The 19,349-nt window shown below is 39.2% G+C and overlaps 1 protein-coding gene across 7 annotated transcripts in view; it reads right to left on the bottom strand.

Moving 5' to 3' along the window:
• Runx1t1 (RUNX1 partner transcriptional co-repressor 1) overlaps positions 1 to 19,349 on the bottom strand; it is a 169,985-nt gene that overhangs the window by 100,172 nt on the left and 50,464 nt on the right. The window lies entirely within an intron of this gene.

Here is a 19,349-nt window from a genome sequence, read left to right on the forward strand (position 1 = left end):
CATCTAAGTTATAACCACTATTTCTCTATGAAAATCTGTGTCATTCTGTGCATGAGATCATTCTTTCCACAACAACACAAGTTCCATTCCTCCTGCTGAATTTTTATTTCCAGGATGTCCACCTTGTCTCTTAACTACACCCAAAATGTGAGCAGCATCTTTGACACAATGAATTTGTAACTCATAGTGTTCAATTCCTTCCTCTTCCCATGCGGACTTGGGTTCTCGGTCCCTCCCAGAATTTCTTCTCAATCTTCAGATTAATTACTGTCTCAGTTTCCCAGACATACCACCTAGTAAGACTGAAAAGGCCTTAGAGCTGGAACTGTGTCTTCCAGTCTTTGAGACCCCTGGAGTGCTTAGCATCTCCTAGAATCCATGCTCAAATGTTTTTTATGCCATCATGGATCCTTGGTACACATCTGAGATTTCAGGGCTTGGGGAGCAAAGGCAAGAGGATGGTAAGAAGCATACCAGCCTAGATTATATACTGAGACCCTTCATATCAAAAAAAAAAAAGGAAAACAATAAGAATAAAGTAAAATTGAACCCTAATGTGCAGCTTCTACAACTTATTTGAGATGGCGCCTATATAGCCATGACTACTCAGTTGCTGAGAGATAAGACAGCAACTTCATGGGGCCAAAACATTAAAATGGGACCAAGAAAATTATGCAGATGACTAAAGTGAGTATGCCTGTGTTAAACAGAAGGTTTATGTTCTCCCAGAAACACAAATATTTCATCCATACCTGCCCATATGTCTACTCATTTCAGATTGTCATAGCCTTGAGAGAAAAAAATGATTTGTATCTCATGTTTGACTTCTAACAGGATGATAGATACTAGAATCACTTACACCAATTCAACCCCCTTCTGGGTTATTAGAGAAACTAGCACGACAATTCTCAGTATTTCTGTGGCTTATTATAAAGAATGGGGAAACCGATTCTTTATTAGAGCTCACCATGTGTTCAAACAATGCCCTTGATACAAAAACATGATTCACACAGAGTCTTGAAATTCTTGCTGCTTGATTATTAGCTTATCATTTTAAAAATGCCTATTTCTAAATCCATGTAGAGTTTAACAATACTACAGTATAGTAAGTGAGACCCAGAAAAGACATAGTATTCTGCCTTAACTAACATTAAGACATGTTGAGGCTAAATGATTCATCTTGTCACACAAAGAAGGAGAAAACAAACAAAAACAATGAACAAATCAGACGAAAAGCCAATTATAGTAAAATCGATGTCTGCAAGCTACATGCACGAAAACAGTGAATAACCATGAGGCCACAGGAGAGGTACCACCATAATATCTGATTTCATGCCATTGTGCAGGGAAGAATAAGAATGCCCAACACCAAGGAGCTAGCAGGCTAATTAAGCAGCAAAATCCTCCCAAGGGCTTCAAGAAATGTCATGATCTTCCCCAACTACTGTCCCTGCTGTCTCTTCTTTCCCCACACCCATCAAACCCAGCCACAATGAACTCCTTCCAGTTTCTCAAACTCTCATGTCCACTCTAGTCTGTGGTGCACTCTCTTAGCCTGGACAGCTCATCCCTCAGTGCAGCCACATGGGCCCCTGCCTCACCTGATCCAAATCAAAGAGCCCACCTCAACCGACCACACAAAAGGTGCACCTTACCCCCCTGATCAAATGCTGCCAGGACTTTCCTTACCCTGCCTGTCTTTCTTTTTCTCATAATTATGAACATAGCTCAAATTCACTGATTTTTTTTTTAAATCTATGGTTTACTATTGGCTTTGGTTGGTCTTCTCCTAACTGCCTCACATCCACTAAAATGTAAGTTTTTACTTTTTAGTTTTTGGAGACAGGGCCTTATGTAGCATAGGCTGGTCTTGCTAATATATCTAAGAATCACCTTGAACTTCTGGTCCTCCAGTCCCCAGCTTCCAGGGCTAGAACTATGGGTGTGTGCTGCCATATCTTGTGTATGTTCATGCTATACTAGGGATTGAAACCAGGGCTTCATCACGCTGGGCAAGGCTCTACCAACTGCGCTACATGCCCAGGCCCCTAGTATGTAAGCTTTATAAGGACTAGGCTTTCGACCTGCATTGATTCATCCCCAGATGCAATGAAAAATTATAATGGGCATTAAAAGCTCAAAAAGAGGTGTGGAAGAGACAGCTCAAGGGATAAAGTGCTTCCTGCACAACCATGAGGACCCGAGTTCAAACTCTAGTACCCATACAGCTGCTGGGTGGCTGGGGTGGTCCACCTATAATCCCAGTACTTGGGAGACAAAAGCAGGGGGTGAATCCCCAGGATAATCTGGCTAGCTTGACTAGCTGAATCTGCAAGTTCTGAGTTCAAGAGAGAGGCCTTGCCTCAGTAAATAAAATGGAGAACAATCAAGGAAGACACCTGAGACACCTGACCTCTACATGCAGACACGCATGTACATACACATTTACATATATATATTCATATCAAACACTCAAAAATTGTTTTTTTAAAAAAAGAGCTCAGCCAAGTACTAAGGAAAGCATGGATCATGCAGCTGACACAATGGAGATACGAGCACTTTTCTGTAACATTCATCACACATATTACGTGTTAAAACAGAACAAAAACATGGCACTGGGCCATTCGAAAGACTAAAGAGTCTTTAACCTCAAAGAGTTTGCTGCCAAACCTTCTGGGTTATCTCAGGACAAAGGATGCCACAATGTCGCTCCCACTTGATCACTCACTGCTTCCTGTCACATCTGCCACACAACTGCCTGAATTACACAAGTTGACAAAGGAGGAAACATAAGCCCAGGAACTTGTGAGCAGCTGCAGTCTTTCAGGAAAAGCTGCCCCAGGATTCCTTCAAGTCAGGGCTCAAGGTCCAGATGCATCTCAGTCACAGAACATGTGCTGGCATGTGGGAGGGCCTAGGTTCAACCTCCAGTGCCCCCAAAGAAGCCCCAAAAGGTCAGACTGCACAGATGAGCCGGGACAGAGAAAAAGTATACTTGTGTGTGTTCAACGTGAGCTGCTATAATAATGCTGCTAAATGTTAGGTCACCAAATGAACCAACTCAAATCATCTATTTCCAATAAACAATTAACTGCAAATGTAAATATTTGTCATGAGTCTTGACTGCTTAAATGAGCATTCAGTACAGATTTTTTTCAGACTTTCCAGGGCTTCTTTTCTCAAAATCTATGGGGTGTTAACAAATGACATCTAGTTCTTTATTGTCTTTCGATCTTAAATTGGGGAAAACTCTGATATCATCATTAGACCTTGAGTTTGCAATATGAAGTGACTTAAGTTTGCTACCCACTTAAATCCGTTAACACTACTAAAACTTCCATTGTAAAGTCTATCATGGATAGAAGGGAGGGAACAGAGAGGGAGCAAAGAGTGAAGGAAAGGTAGGCAGACAGGCAGACAGGCAGAGTCTATCTAGCATGGTACCTCATGCCTATAGTGCCAGCACTTGGGAGGCTGAGGCAGAGACAGAAGATAGTGATCTCTAGGACAGCCTGGACTATACAGTGACAGTCTGTCTCAAAAATGTAAATCAAGCTGGGCAATGTGGTATACGTCTTTAAAAAAAAATTATTTATTTGAGAGTGACAGACAGTGAGAGAAAGAGGCAGAGAGAGAGAGAGAGGAGAGTGGGCACGCCAGGGCTTCTAGCCACTGCATACGAACTCCAGATGCATGTGCCCCCTTGTGCATCTGGCTAATGTGGGTCCTGGGGAATCGAGCCTTGAACCAGGGTCCTTAGGCTTCACAGACAAGCGCTCAACCACTAAGCCATCTCTCCAGCCCAGTGGTATACGTCTTTAATCCCAGTACTCAGGAGGCAAAGATAGGAAAATCCCGGTTAAGTTTAAGTCCAACCTGGGACTACATACTGAATTTCAGGTCAGCCTGGGATAGAATGAGACCCTATCTCAAAAAAAAAAAAAAAAAAAAAACAGGGTAAAATAAATAAATAAAATAAGAAGAAATGACAGGCAGAATCATTAACACCCAACCTAGTCTTTTGAAAGTGACATGTACACTTTACATAAATGGGCTGTGTCTAGCTTGTCTTTCAAAGCATTCTAGGAAAACAAATGGTGCAGGAATGACAGAGAGCTGCTTCCATTACTGGAAACTGAAGCACAGGTGAGAGTAATTGGCCAAAGGGAAGGCCATAGTTGCCAAGTAACTGAAATAGAAAATAATTACAAACTGGATATTTAATAAGATATGATCATCACACTTAATGGGTAGGAGGAGAAAATGTGTTGTGTGGTTTGTGATACTTTGACACCTAAGTCAAACAAATTAAAATGCACTCTCCCTTGGGTCAAGTGTGGGGCTACATCATGTATGACCAGAGAACCCTGGCCTGGTACAACCCACACAAATTAGTGGACCTACCTCTCTCCACTCATCATGCTGCTTGTTCTTTTCCCTCAGGAGGCAACTATGACTGTATATCCTGACCAGTGACATCTTGCAGGGGAGAATGAGAACAGATAGAGAGCACTAGACAGGAAATACCTGCAAAGGCCAACAAAGGCTCAAACAGGACAGTGTAGTTAACTAGCCCCTCCAAATTATCCGGAAATCTTGCAAATCTCTCACTTCTCAAACATGATACTGTTAACAATCCAACTGTCCCTGGGCGTGGTGGTGCACACTTTTAATGCCAGCACTTGGGAGGCAGAGACAGGAGGATGGCTCTGAGTTGGAGGCCAACCTGAGATGACATAGTGAATTTCAGGTCATCCTAGGTTAGAGTGAAACCCTACATGGAAAAAAAATAATAATAATTCAATTCTCATTTAAGAAAGGAAAATGAGAAATCTGGCCAATAACCAGCAGCTTTGTTCTAAACTGATTCTCACCTCTCAATCTCCTATTACCCAATCTACCTTCCCTCTCTTTTCATTACATCAAAATAAGGATAGAGCAATAAATGTGATTTCTCTCCAATAATGTGCAGATTTAACAGTTCTGTATAGCTTGACCGGACATCAACAAACATTTCAAAATTTCCTAAATGCTGACTAGACTTGAATGAATTATACACACTACCTCCTCCTCCACATTCCTTGAGTATTCCTTGTTTCTTCAAATATTCTGTAAAGGGGTACAAAAAGTAATCTACCAGTGGGGAAGAGGGAAGAAATTCCCCCCCAAACCAAAAACTTAACAATTCAAGCAACCTATACATCCAGTAGTTATGTCTGAGACAATAGCAACATTCAACCCTAGCAACATCTGCCACTGCTTCCAATCCCACACTCCTTATACAGAAAATTTGACAAGCTAAACATCACTTCCCAGATCAGAAAAATAGTGAGGATTATTTCTTGTAATTAAATACTATATAACTCATGCAAAAAGCTAAGGAATTCTTTATTTCTCCCATCTGAATATACTAAAAGGCTGGGTGTGATGGTGCATGCCATTAATCCCCGCACCTCAGCACAAAGAAGTAAGAGGATTGCTGTGAGTTCAAGATCGGCCTGGGCTAAGTGAGAACCTATCTCAATAAGAAAGGAAAAGAGAAAGTGGGGAAGAAGAGAAGAAGGAATGAGAAAAAGCAAAGGAAAAAAAAAAGAATCTTTTAGACATTAATAACTATGCAACTAATAATCAGCTACTATTATAATTTAAAATCTTTATAGTATTTCATACAATTTTTATTGAAATCTAAATAAGTTAAAAAAAATGTCACATGGCCGGGCATGGTAGCGCATGCCTTTAACCCCAGCACTCAGGAGACAGAGGTGGAAGGATTCCATGAGTTCAAGGCCACCCTGAGACTACAGAGTGAATTCCAGGTCAGCCGGGGCTACAGCGAGACTCTACTTTGAAAAAAACAAAAACAAACAAAAATCACATGGAAAATACACACACATATTATATATGTAAATGTGCATGTACAGGATAGAATGCTAATTATGAAATTACCAGAATTTCGAATCTACTGAAACAAAATTGGGACAAGAGGTTGCACCTAGTCTCTATCACTGGACATGGAATTCCCTGAGTGATCTTAAGCTGAAGAGGTGCAGATTACAGATATTAAGCAATGCTGTGGTGGTTTGAATATGAAATGTCCTCCGAAGTCTCATAGGCTTGTGTTAAGTCTCATCCCTACTCTCAGAAGGTGGCAGTATGGGAGCTGGAGCCCTGCTATAAAAGATGTGTCAACAGGGCTAGACCTAAAGGTTTATTAGCCCAGCTTGCAGGTGCTAGCTTGCTCATTCTTTTGCTGCTTCCTGCCAGCTGTTGTGGTGTGATGCGATGCCCAGCTTCTGACATACCCACACTGTCCAGACCAAGATGAAACTTCCCCTCAAAACTGTAATGCCCTTCAATCTTAGCATTCAGAAGGATTGCTGTGATTTTAAGGCCAGCCTGGAACTACAAAGTTCTAGGTCAGCCTGGGCTACAGTGAGACCCTACCTTGGAAAACCAAGTTAAAAAAAAACAAAAAACTATAAAGCCAAAATAAACCCTTTCCTGCCATAAACTGCTGTAGTCAGGTCATGTGTTCTGCCCAAGCACTAAGAAATTAATTGTAACAAGAACCATGATAGAATGTCTAAAAATTTTGTTAAGATAACTAACAACATCAAGAAGAGATTTCCAAAACAAAACCACTCATAACTATAATTTATTCCTTGAAATCATATTTTATTATGTTTAGTATGGTGATCATAGATTAAGAAATTTACTGAAGTCTGGGCACTGTGGTGTGTCTTTAATGAACTACCACATTTTATCACAACAATAACATGGCTTTAACTACTAATTTTCCCTTTCAACAGATGAAAAGACATACAAAGAAAAAGGTAGCCAGGTATGGTCGTGTATACCTTTAATCCCGGCACTCAGGAGCAGAGGTAGAAGGATCAGAATGAGTTCAAGGCCAGCCTGAGACTACATAGTGAATTCTAGGTCATCCTGGGCTAGACACTCAACCAAAGAAAGAAAGAAAGAAAGAAAGAAAGAAAGAAAGAAAGAAGGGAGGGAGGGAGGGAGGGAGGGAGGGAGGGAGGGAGGGAGGGAGGAAGGGAGGAGGGGAGGAAGGACAAAGGAAGGAAGGAAGGAAAGAGGGAGGGAGGGAGGGAGGGAGGGAAGGAGGGAAGGAAAGAAGGAAGGAAGGAAGGAAGGAAGGAAGGAAGGAAGGAAGGAAGGAAGGAAGGAAGGAAGGAAGGACATGATAGAAAGCTGAGGGATGGTTAAAGACATTTGCTTGCAAATCCTGCTGGGCCAAGTTCAGTTCTCCAAGCCATCCACATAAAGCCAGACTAAAAAGATGGCACAAGGTGTGCCATTCTGTTTGCCATAACAAAGTGCCTTGGCATATAAACATACAGAGAGGGGGGGGGGGGAGAAGTAATTAAAAATAAATAAATAAATGTTTTGAAATATAAAATACATGATGGGCCAGCATGCTCGTGCATACCTGTGATCCCCTAACAAAGAATTCAAGGCCAGCCTTATCTACATTAAGGTCATGTCTTAAATCACCATCATCCACACGAATGAAAAATCAACAGAGAAACTCCATGGACCCATTCCTTCAAGACAGTGAGTACCTACTATGTCACAGAGCAGCTCAGTTAACTTATTGCAAAGGCAATTTAGACCCTGTCACTTTCTAGCTTAAATCTCCGATGGCTCCAAAACACACTTGGAAAGAAACACTAACTCTGGGCACTGAATGACCCTTGAAGCTGGCTCACACTCCACTGGACCTTCCTAAAATGCCAGTCCTGCTCATATCCGTAGGTATTTCTTGGCCACTGTCTTGCAGGCACTTCTGCACAGGCACCCTCCTGAGAAGCCTCCCACCCCTCTGCCTAAGCCACTCTCCAGCCTGTTTTATTAGCTGTCCTCACCTCCATCTGAAATTATGATGTTCATCCATTTGTTTTTGTTTGTGGTTTGTCTGCCCCATGAGGAGGGACTCACAAGCCTTGCTCACCATTAGCTCCTCAGCATCTCCACCAGAGTCACAGATTGTGAGCTCAGTAAATAAATATTTGTTAAATGGATGACTGAACACTGATGCCATGGAGACACAGACACAATTAGGTAGCAGACTCACTCAACGTCCACATTACAGGAGGACTGCTGTATCTTATATCTGCTTCTATACAAATGATCCCAAGGGCAAAATGAATTAAATGCTATACCTGAAGCAATAAAGAATCATGAGGTCTTAAAAAGCAGAGAAAAAAATTTTAAGTCATAGACCAACATAATATTAAACGCTACTTACAATTTCATCGAAAAAGAGAGGAAGATAAATTAATGGAGGAATAGGAGGCAACCCACACACTCACACACACACTCACTCACTCATGTTATTCCTCAGAGCGGAAATGCCCTGTTCAGACACAGCTTGGAAGATATAAACATCATTGAAATTCAAAAGCAGTTCTGAAAGAGAGGATGCCTCAATTGGTATGCAAGGGATGTTGCATCCCCCTGAATACATTATGAACTTGAAGCATGCTAATAGGCCATGCTATCATAAGCACCAGATGGGGCAGTAGGCAGTACATGTCCCATCAAACCTCAAGAAGATGTATTAATGTTCATGCTCTTTAAACAAAAAAAAAAAAAAAAAAAAAAAAAAATCCTTTGCTGGCGTCCCTAGACTTCCACATTTCTTAGTATTCAGTCACTTTCTCTCAAAGCACAGTCCTCCAGGGCTGCTCTTCTTCAGCAGATGGTGCCAGGAATCATTTCAATCTATTTTATCACGGGAGGCAAAGGCCACAAAGCGTGTCAGACTGCGCTTACTGAAGGCCTACCCAGCACAAAAGAGAAAACAGAAGATCTGGGAGACACAGGAAATAAATCTTCTCCAGGCACGACTGAGGAAACATTTTTTAATTATGCTGAACCCTTATTTATATTGAACAGAGATAAATAAAAGAGAAAATTTTGTGTATCTAAACTCTTAAGACTACTTGATTTTATTGTGGATCTGAGGTCTGCCTCAATATGTTCTATTTTATTTTTACTTATTTATTTACTATTTATTGAGAGAGAGAAAGAGAGCTCATGGGCACACCAGGGACTCCAGCCACTTCAAACAAACTCCAGAGGCATGTGCCACCATCTGCATCTGGCTTATGTGGGTCCTGAGGAGTCAAACCTGGGTCCTTAGGCTTTGCAGGCAAGCTCTTTAACCACTAAGCTATCTCTGCAGCCCCTCAATGTCCTCTAAAGAAGACTAACTAATTTTACACAATTATGAATCAGAAGTGGGCTCTGTGAAGCAAAGGCATTAACGGCACGAGAATGCACGAAAGTCCTCATGGTTCCCCAAACACTCACTGTCTGGGGCAAGCTGTTCCTCTCCTCACCAGCCTGTCATTTTAACTCCATGGCACCTGAATATGCCTCCAGAGACCAAGGTCCTGAATAAATACCTTACTCACATTTTTTCAGAGATGATTTGTCTATCATTTGGAAAAAATAAATTGGCTTGATTTTTAATCTTTAAGATTTAAATTGACTTGTTTTTTACCAAGGATGGAACACCTTTCAAGAATATACCAGGTGACAAAGTTATGATTCATGACACACGGGGTCTCCTACTTGGAGATCCCAGAGAATCCTCTGAGAGCCCATAATATCAAACGCTGGTCCCAGAGCATGATAGGCAAGCAACTTGCCGCTAAGTTACCTTAGAGTTTGTCATTCAGTATATTTGGAGTGTGAAAGAGAATCTGTACTTCTTTTTTGTTTTAATTCTAACTGGGAACTTTAATATATTAAATTAATGTGCATTGGTCATTATTTTTTTTTGAAACAGAAACTAACTGAAGCCCAGGCTGATCTGGAAGTCACTCCATAGCCCAGGCTGGCCTTGAACTCAATGATCCTCTGACCTCAGGCTCCTCCTGAGTGCTGGGATTAAAAGGCTTACGCCACTTCACCAGGCCTAAAAACCTGTGTTTTTAACAAGTTCCCAGGTAAGCCTGTTGCTGTCAGCCCATGGACCCCACTGTGAAAACTTCATGTCTCTACCCTGTTTCTGAGCTGCTCCAGTAACCGCATAAGCACCAATAACCTCCAGAGAATGTTAGTCAGACACCCTACTAAGAAGCTAAACCAAGTTTCTAAGAATGTTTAAAACATATGAATTAAAAGGAAATACTTAGAGAATTTCTGCCAATTGAACAAGATTATTATTTTCAAGGTATACTACACAATGACACCCTCTGAAATCTGGAGTCTGGCCCTATGCTTTTCAATGACTCAATGTAAATCTTGGAAGAAATATAAAAGGGCAAAGATATTTAGTGAAAGCATTAAAATAAAAAACTAGTCAGGCTTGATGGTACAAACCCCTTTAATCCCAGAACTCAGGAGACAGAGGTAGGAGGATTTCTATGAGTTTGAGGCCAGCCTTGGGACTACAGAGTGAGTTCTAGGTTAGTCTGGACTAGAGTGAGATCATACCTTAAAAAAAAATAAAATAAAAAACTAGGGCTGGGGAGATGGCTCAGCAGTTAAGTGCTTGCCTGTGAAGCCTAAGGACCCCAGTTCGAGGCTTGATTCCCCAGGACCCACGTTAGCCAGATACACAGGGGCGCATGCATCTAGAGTTTGTTTGCAGTGGCTGGAGGCCCTGGTGAACCCATTCTCTCTTTCTCTCTTTCTCTCTCTCTCTCTCTGTCTCTCACCCTCTTTCTCTCTGTGTCACTCTCAAATAAATAAATATTTTTTTTAAAAAAAACCTGTATTTAATGCACTGAATGAATTATTCTAGCAGTCTCTCTAGACTTAGATTTACCAGCTTATCAAATTGCAATTCATCTATGATTATTGATATGAGAAACTGTTGGCTGAATTTCCTGTGTAACTGAAAAGATAAAAATATTTTGTTAATATTTGTCTTTTGCAAAAATCTTACTCAATATGCCTGGTAGAAGCCTGAGAAATTATACTCATCTTCCAAATGGTGACAAGAGTAAAGAAAGATGTCCAAATGACATGAAAATGCTCAGGTTGAAGGGGAACTCATTTCCAAAAGTATTGCATATGTGTTAGAAGTCATACACTTTGCTTCTAATTTCAAAAATTATGCCAGCAAGGTTTTTTCATAAATTTCTTTTAGTTGATATACACAAACACAAATATTGTACATATTTATTGAGTACCATGTGATGTTTTGGCACATGCATACATCATGTAACGTTTATATCAGGGAAAACATGCATATCTATTCAAATATGTATCATTTCTTTGTAATAAAAGCATTCAAAATCCTTTGTTTTAGGTTTTAGAAATATGTTGGTGTTATTATCAGCTAGAAACTCTACTGAGTAATCACACACCAATACTTCTTGCTTCTACCTAAATGTACCTCAGTATCCATTGATCAAATATTCCCTATTCCACACTCACATGCTAGTGAAGTGTTACATGCTGCATAATACATGTAACCATAGTTACTATTAGATTGATTATATGTGCAATATTAACTAATATGCAAGTATTCACCAGTAAAACTATTTGACCTCTTCCATACCTTTCAAAGAAAATGTTTGGAGCCGAGCGTGGTGGCGCACGCCTTTAATCCCAGCCCTTGGGAGGCAGAAGTAGGAGGATCGCCTTGAGTTCAAGTCCACTCTGAGACTACAGAGTTAATTCCAGGTCAGCCTGGGCTAAAGTGAAACCCTACCTCAAAATAAATAAATAAATAAAAATAGTTTGACTCATACATACCAAAAGAAAAATATCTGAAGAGATGGCTCAGTAGTTAAAGGTGCTTGCTGGCAAAGCCTGGAAGCCTGGGTTTGATCCCCCAGTACACATGTTATGCCAGATGCATGGTATAGCACATGCATCTGGAACTCATTTTCCATGGCTAGAGGCCCTGTTGTGCCCCAAACACACACACACACACACACACACACACACACACACACACACACACACACACTGAGAGAGAGAGAGAGACAGAAAGAGAGAGAGAGAGAGAGAGAGAGAGAGAGAGTGTGTGTGTGTGTGTGTGTGTGTGTGTGTGTGTGTCTGTGTCTTTCTTTATGTCTATCTGTCTCTATCTGTCTCTCTCAAATAAACAAATATTTAAAAAGGTATTTACAAATTCCCTTAATTTCCCCTCATTAATTACTACACTTTGTGTATTTTTTCTTTCTTTTGGAAATCCTGTAAATTCTATTCCACACCATCCACTTACTTATTCCTTCATTACATAAACATTCACGGAATGTCTACTACATGCTAACTCCAGGTAGCCTGGAATGGAACAGTGAACATAGGAAATCAAGATCTTAAGCTTTTCCAAGAAGAGTTGATAACTAAAATATTTATTCTAAACATTAAAGAATCTCTATCTTGGGTAACACAGGATTGACACAAAGATTGTTCTCTGGATCATCACATATTCAGAGAGGAAAACCAAAGGTGACCTACCTGCATTGGTATCACAAATAAAAACTGCCATTTATTCATACCTCAAAACTTACATGAGCTTTCAGGATCTTACTAAATCTGTTCCTTAATATCTATCTCACTGTGTAAGTTTGATTACCTGACTTCCAAGTTAGCATATTACTGGAATGTGTAAAGGATAGGTACAAAAATAGAAAAGGAATTTGTAGCTGACAGTAGAAGAGAGCAAAATCCATGTAATGGTAAAAAAAAAAAAATCAAGAACAACAATCTAAATGGTTTTGTGTCATCAAACTCTGTCCTCTATTTTGAAGTCTGGGGAGCCTGTAATAACATACAATAACCTCTGCATGTATAGTGAGCTTTCTAGGGGTGTATCTCCACTTACTTTCATCCTATGAAGTGAGGAAAACAAAACAGTTGGTTCTATTTATTTGGTTTTTGGAGACAGGATCTCAGGTGTCTTTAGCTGGCCTCCAAATGCTATGTATCTAAAGATGTCCTTAAACTACAGCTCTTACTGCCTCTATCTCCCTAGAGCGGTGATTATATGCCTGCACCACCATATCCAGTTTTTTTTTTTTTTTTCTATTTTTAAGACAAAGAGAGTGAAGCTCAAGCTGACAGTAAAATGACTTACCTATGGTACCCTCACTATGAAATTCACATTTTTTTCTCAATGTTCTAAGTTTTTCATAGATGCCCTTATAACATAGTGTGCATTAACTGATCGTAATATAAACCTGACATAAAGATAAAATTGTATGCCTTTTATCACAGCACTTGGGAGGCAGAAGTAGAGGATGGATGTGAACTTGAGGCCAGCCTGAGACTACACAGTGGATACCAGGTCACCCTGGGCTACAGCCAGACAAGACCCAACCTCAAAAACAAAAAAACAAAAAAAAAAAAAAATTCTGCAAAAACTAACCAAAAAAGATCTAAGTACAAACCATAGGCATTCAAAACAACAAATCATAAGTTTGAACATATAAACCAAAGCAATTTGAGGGATTAAAGAAATTAACCTTCTGCTCTCTAGAAAACACTACAAAATGGTTCAATTCTCCAAGATGTTTTAATAAAAGGTTTACAAACACTAACATGATGCCAAATATTTTTCATTTAGAATACACAATAAACATATAAAGATGAAAACTTAACATACATTTCACCTTGTAGCAAATAAATAGGATCAACCAAAGCCAGTTTTTCCTTTCAATGACATTCTTATAATAAATTCAGAATATAAAGAGGTTTGAGAGTTTAATCACACCTACACTTATCAAATGCTGTGGCCCCTTCCTATTTCCAAACAAGCCCTGCTATGTATTGGGGAAATAAGAAGTTAGGTTCCACCTCTGATGTCTGTTACTCTCAATATTTAAAAACTAACTCTTTGAAGTATTCTAGGAAGCTTAGAAGAACCAAAAAAACATTGAATATAAAGCTTAAGCAGTGATTTCTACAGACAAAAAAATATCTTCATTTTTGATTCCTTTAACATATTTTGATTTTAAGCTAAACAACTATAATTAATGCTAATAGAATGAAATCAATGGTCACAGGATTTCAAGTGCTACTGTAACTTGTACATATTTTCTTAAAGTGTGCATAGTTTCAGACACAGCTAAAATAAATATTGCCCATCTTACAGGGAAGGTGTCAAAAGCAAGGCTTTCAGTCTTATCCTCTTCAAGACATATGTTAAGCATTTAAAATGGGAGACTATATAAGTTATCATCTCTGGAACATCAAATTCAACTATGTATTTTCCTCCCAATCACCTGAGACTCACTCTAGCAAACAAGTCCTAAGGAAGTCAGTAAAGTGAGGCTACACAAAGTTCAAAGTGTAAGAGTGACCTGCTCAAAAGTACAACTGTTTTTCTCAAAGTTCCAAATAACTTAGGACCCCTGTAAAACCATTTCAGACTGTTAAGAATGCTGTTTATTTCCTTAAATATTTAGGACTGTCCTTAAAGTCATAAACACGTGACACAGACACCCTCTTATAGCCCTTCCTCCTTAAAGACTATTTTGCCTAAGTACATAGCTAAAAGCTTAACCTCAATGGTTCCATGTTCAAATCTAAGATACCTTCAAAATTATTAGCTTTATGAGCATCAAATACTGTGTGATGTTAACAGATGACACTGAATTAAGAGAACGCCTCCAATAAAACAAGCCAGGCTACACTACCAACTTATCACTTAACCTTCAAAAAGAAAGTGTGGGGAATGGATGAAGATTTCTCAAGAAAGCTTCCACCAGTTTCAAAAAAAAAATTCACTGCTTTTTTGTTTTTGTTTTATTCTGTTTTGCAGGAGGCAGGGAAAGTAGGAGGTAGAGACTGCCACAGCACACTCACCCTCAAGGACTTGCTGCCTACATGGCTAGGCGCTCTGAGGGCAGAACTATATGGAGTTCAGCAACCTCACCCCTAGCCAGCCTTATATTAAAAAAACAAACAACAAAAAAAAAAACAATTTTTAAGAATTTTGCTTACAAAAGTGTTGAGTAAAACATTTTCTTCCATTTTTTTTTCTATTAGTCCAAAATGCAGAGAAGCATTCATCTGAGTTGATCAATAATAATCAGGATTATCCTATTCTAACAGGTGATGTTTTACTTAACCTGTATGGGGGAGCAAAATTTAAAATAATTTTTGTTTTTGTTTTGTTTTTAAAGATAGGGTCTCCCTTTGCAGATGAGGCTGGTCTCAAACTTGTGATCCTCCTGCTTCAGCCTCCCTAGAGTGTGAATTCTAAACCTGTACCATCACACCCAGCTAAGAGAATATGCCACTTCCATTGTACCATTTCAAGAACAATAGGAATAGGTGAAGAATAACCAACACCTGAACTTCAAGATCATCCTGGGTGCTTAAGTCTAACAATGCACTTCTGCCTTCTTTTCTGCCATCATAGTAACCAAGCATGGAAGCCAATCCTGAGTCTAGCACATGGAGTATGGAGGAAGGGAGGAGAGGAGTATCAGAGCTCAAGGCCAGCCTCAGCTGCATGCGGTCCTGTCTCAAAAAAAATATAAAAAATAAAAGAAAAGTAAGAAAGGAGGCTGGAGGGATGGCTTAGTGGTTAAGGTGCTTGCCTGCAAAGCAAAAGGACCCAGTTTGGATGCCCCAGGACCCACATTAGCCAGATGCACAAGGGAAGCACACCTCCGGAGTTTGTTTGCAGTGGCTGGAGGCCCTGGAGCACCCATTCTCTCTCTCCCCCCTTTTCTCTGTCACATAAATAAAAAAAAATAAAAATAAAATATTTTTTTAAAAAAGAAGGAAGGGAAGGAGGGAGCGGGAGGGAGGGAGGGGAGGAGGCAGGCTGGTGCTCAGTGAAGGGTTGTTTTTTGCGTACTGTAAAGAGATGTTTTCTACTTAGCGATGGCAGTTTGTATGTTCCCTTTGAGATTAAGAGGACTCTTGATTTCTTTGATTGGTGCTCTATAGGTTGAAAACTATAATTAAGCTAGACATTCTCAGAAAGTGCATTTACATTAATATTAATTATGCAAATAACTGTTTGAGAAAGCCAGCCAGATCAAACAGCTTCTTGGTCAGGTGTGACATCCTATTGTTCTCTAGTTATGAGTCATTTAAGTTAATGACTTATCCAGTAGCGACAGTAAGCTACTGAAGAATTACAACCACACGTAAAGAAATTATTACATCTACCATCACACGGAAATTAAAATTCAATAAAACAAAAGATAAATGTCTCATTCTTAGTTTAAGAATAACAAATTTAAACATTCAAATTTTCCTAACTGCTATCTAGTGTGGAATCAGGAGACAGGCAAGCTTTTCAACAAGTATTTGATTGGCCCATTGCCCATCCTATATCTTCTAATCTATGCAGGTGCCTCACCTCTGGTTCCTTTCTAAAGTTTTCATGTCCAGAACCTGCTTATGTGTCTGGCCTGAAACCCAGAACTGTGCATGCCCTAAGGGCACAGAAGAAATTCATCAATTATCCTGGTACCTAACACATTCCCAGCCATCTACATATGCCTTCTTTCTGGATTTTTATATTCGAGTAACTTTCTGGATGTCACAGGATACATGTATGTGTTCTGCTTAATAGTCTGATAATTAGCTACATATAGTTCCCTAATTCCCAGGCCCTTAAACATAAATTTTATGGGTTCATTTTTGCCATGGGCTGAGTGGTCACTGTTACATAAATTTTCTCTCACACAGCTCTACAGTTCTGAAGTAAGAGGGAAGAAAAGATGGCTGTGGTCTAGGAATGAAGATGCAAGAGAGATTGCAACATGTTAACATGATCTCAAGTAAATTTAACATCCATAAGCAGCATGGTAAAGTGAGTTAGACTAGGAAGAGCTTTGTAATTTTAATGAATCACCTGAATACGTCCCTTAATCTCTATGAACCTCAGGTTCAACATCTGTACACCAAACTACCTGCAAGATAAACCTTTCAGCTTTAGAATGTAGCTGTTCCTTCCAGGACTCAGAGAGCTGGTCAGAAGGTTATAATTATAGCATCTTCTTTGCAGATGTCAGTTACCAGTGAAGTGATATGATACTTAATAGGCATAGTAGACTTTATAATACCCACTAAACAAATGATTATTTGGTGAAATAATAATAAAAAATTGGATTTGGGGGGGCGGGGAAGTTTGAGTTTTCGATTCTTTGACACAGAGCCTCTTGAAGCTAGGCTGGCATCTAAGTCACTGTGCAAATACGGAAGACCTTGAACTCCTGCTCCACCTGCCTACCCTTCCCTCCAACTTCTAACTAACTTCCAAAAATAATAAGCAACATCTCTCTTTAAAAAAAGAGGCTAAAATATTTTTTCAATAGAGCGTAGACTATGAACTATACAAATATTTCAAGTATTATATGCGATATATAGACCTAAAAGGCACATTCTCAGAAATATTAATAGAAAAAAAATTAAAGGGGAAGAGTTTGGAGAGGATTTACAGGAAAGTTGAAACATCTAAGTGTCTGCCACAAGGAAGCGATATCTATGTGGTCTACACTTGTAATTGCTATCTCTGGCTCATCTAGCTTTCCTTTAAGAGCTGATGTGAACTTAGAGCAGCATGGAGTCAGCAGAACCGGATGGCAAAGCCACTTGCAAGGTAAAACAGAGCATCGGGGAACAGGGTGCAATAGTTTTATCCTTGCATAAAAGCATTTACATTCATTTATTACAATATACTATAGAACCAGGTGTGCTACCCAAATGTTCAGTTACTAGGGACACTAACAGTTGTCTGTCCATGGCAATTTCATTTCTGCTTTTTACACAAATCATCGCTTGCAAGCATTGATGTTAAAAACAGAAAAACAGTCTAGTACACAGTGGCTATAAATGCCAAATCAATTTTCAGCAGATAATAAAGTCCATGTTTTACAATCAGCAATGCACTGTTTTACTACCCAAAAATGTAAGCTAATAATATATAGCTCTACTAAATGGAAAATGCAGATATGCTGTTAAAAAATGGGCCAACTGTGAAAGGATGGATCATTTCTGCAGGGACCTTCTTAAAGCTATGTGTAAGTGTTTTGAAAATATCACATGATGTGGCCATGTGTTAAAAATTACAGCCAGTTAAGTTCTCTGCTAGGAAAAATATGTGGGCAATTTATGAAATGCACTCCAGGATGGAGATGTCTTAAGTAAAACCAGATTTTGAAAACAAACCTTTTTTCCCCCTTTTGGAAACTTGAACTTAAAAAAAAAAAAAAAAGAGTTGCAGGCACATCTGGAGAGCAGGACCATTGAGAAAGGGTGGTCTGACCTAATGCTAGCCATCTTCTGAAGGAACAGCACTATTTCGGGGCTGCAGGACTGTGCTCACTTACTGTCCTTTTAAGGAAACAGTCCAGAAAGCATTTTGTAGGTCAACATATGTTATTTGATAACTATATAAAAATTGATAAAAATATAAATGTTTCAGAGTGCCTAGAGCCACCTACTCTGAACCAATGTAAAGACCAAGGTCTCCTAAACTTTTCATAAAAACAAAAAAAAAGTTTCCTTCTCTTAAACACAGGGACCTAAAAGTGACAGGCAGTGAAGTTGTATTTCCTTATAATGAGTTAAATAATTTTAAAGTAGTCTAATCTATTGCTTGAAACAATGGATAGCCTACTTTGACCTTTCAAAGTTCATTTTGTAACAGTATAATATCAGCAGCTTTTTTTGAAAAAAGGGAAGAGGGCTGGAGAGATTGCTTAGTGGTTAAGGCCCTTGCCTCCAAAGTCTAAGGACCCAGCTTTGATTCCCCAGTACCCACATGAGCCTGATGTACATGGTGGCACATGTATCTGGAGTTCTTCTGCAGTGACTAGAGACCATGGCATGCCCATTCACTCACTCTTTCTGCCTGTCTCTCTCTCTCTCTCTCAAATAAATAAATAAATAAATAATATTTTTTAATCAAAGGTAAGAATTGTTGCCTTAGCCCAAACAATTCTCAAAAACCCTACACTTTTTCTTTACCTCCTAACCCCAATGTTTGCTGTTCCTGAACAAGCTCAACTTCTGTACACCTTTTTCCAGAAGTCCTCAACTTCATGAAAAAAAAGGAGCTTTAGCTCTGAGAAATGTTGCATCAAATCTGAGATAACCAGGAACCAGTTTGACACTTTAACCAACAAAACTAAATAAACAAGTTGATAAATAAATAAGTAGACTAAAAAATCAATAATGATATCAGATTATACAAATGCATCCTTCCTTTTAATTCTCTACACATAATGTCTTATCTTAAAATATAAAACTATCCAAGATGGCTAAAGATGTTTATTAATATAGATATATATGTATGTACCAAAATATGCTAAAAACATGTTAAGAGGCAGTCCATCTGATAGTGGAGTTTACAAAGTACAGATGGGTGTCAAAAATAGCCAAGTGTCAGATCT

This window comes from Jaculus jaculus, chromosome 2 (assembly GCF_020740685.1).
Source record: "Jaculus jaculus isolate mJacJac1 chromosome 2, mJacJac1.mat.Y.cur, whole genome shotgun sequence".
Taxonomy (NCBI): Eukaryota; Metazoa; Chordata; class Mammalia; order Rodentia; family Dipodidae; genus Jaculus; species Jaculus jaculus.